Here is a 1878-nt window from a genome sequence, read left to right as displayed (position 1 = left end):
GAATCAAACTTCTTCAAAGTCCGAGGAAGTCCAACCACGAAGTCCATAGTGATTCTCTCCCACTTCCACTCGGGAATAACCATCTGCTGAATCAAGCCACCCGGTCTCTGATGCTCATATTTCACCTGCCGATAGTTGAGACACCGATCTACAAAACCCACGATATCTTTCTTCATTCTTCTCCACCAATAGTGCTGCCTAAAATCCTGATACATCTTAGAGACACCCGGATGAATGGAATACCACGAGATATGGGCCTCTTCCAGAATCAACGCTCTAAGCCCATCCACATTAGGCACACAAATCCGGCCCTGCATCCTCATCACACCATCATCACCGATGGTCACATCTCTGGCATCACCATGCTGAACTCTGTCCTTAAGGACAAGCAAATGCGGATCATCATACTGGCGTTCTTTGATGCGATCATATAAGGAAGATCGAGAAACCACACAAGCCAACACCTGACAGGGCTCCGAAATATCCAATCTCACAAACCGATTGGCCAAGGCCTGAACATCAACTGCAAGGGGTCTCTCCCCAACTGGAATATACGCCAAACTCCCCATACTCACTGCCTTTCTGCTCAAATCATCGGCCACTACATTGGCCATTCCTGGATGATACAGAATAGTGATATCATAATCCTTAAGCAACTCGAACCATCTCCGCTGCCTCAAATTAAGATCCTTCTGCTTGAACAAATGCTGAAGACTGCGATGATCAGTGAACACTTCACAATATACGCATACAAGTAATGCCTCCAAATCTTCAATGCATGAACTATGGCAGCCAACTCCAAATCGTGGATGGGGTAGTTCTTCTCATGGGGCTTCAACTGACGAGAAGCATAAGCAATAACTCTACCCTCCTGCATCAACACACAACCAATCCCAACTCTCGAAGCATCACAATACACAGTATATGAACCTGAAGCTGATGACAAAACCAACACTGGAGCTGTGGTCAAGGCTATCTTGAGCTTCTGAAAGCTCTACTCACACTCGTCTGACCATACAAAGGGAGCACCCTTCTGAGTCAACTTGATCAAGGGCGATGCAATGGATAAAAATCCCTGAACAACCCGTCGATAATAGCCTGCTAACCCAAGAAAGCTACGAATCTCTGTGGCTGAAGATGGTCTAGGCCAACTCTGAACCGCCTCTATCTTCTTTGGGTCAACCTGAATACCCTCGCTGGACACCACGTGTCTCAAGAAAGCCATTGTACTGAGCCAAAACTCATACTTGGAGAACTTTGCATAAAGCTTCTCCTCTCTCAATCTCTACAACACAACACTCAAATCCTCCACTTGCTCTTCCTGACTACGCGAGTATACCAGAATATCATCAATGAATACTGTGAGCACGTGATTTTTGCTTCACACGACAATTGCTCCAAAAAGAAATAAAAATATATAATTGGCCCCGCTGTACAATTTCGGATTTCTGTGCGGCACCTTGTGGATTTATTTGTGATTTTGGCCCATTTTTATTTATTTACTTTATTAAAATAAAATTCAAAAAATATGTGTCCTGCATAATTCAAACCGTAATCCGGTCGTTAAATAGAAAATCGTGATTAGGCATTTTCGTTCGTGATTTTATTTGGTTTGACCTTACCTGTTTTGAAATATTTTAGTATGTGTGCAAATAATTGTATTTGAGTGTGTATTTAATTTTAATTTGATTTTTGGCTTAGTTTTGTTTTAAAATAAATAAGAAAAAGAAATAAAAAAAATAAAAAATAAAAAATAATAATAAAAAAGGGAAAGGAAAGACCCCTTCCGGACTTGGGCCAATTTGTTAAAATTGGCCCAACAAACTCAGCCCAAACGGACAGCCCAAGCCACCAGTCCAAACAGCCCACCCCCAGGCC

The sequence above is a fragment of the Nicotiana tabacum genome, chromosome 3 (genome assembly GCF_000715075.1).
Source record: "Nicotiana tabacum cultivar K326 chromosome 3, ASM71507v2, whole genome shotgun sequence".
NCBI classification, from domain to species: domain Eukaryota; kingdom Viridiplantae; phylum Streptophyta; class Magnoliopsida; order Solanales; family Solanaceae; genus Nicotiana; species Nicotiana tabacum.
Note: the sequence above shows the minus strand (reverse complement) of the source record.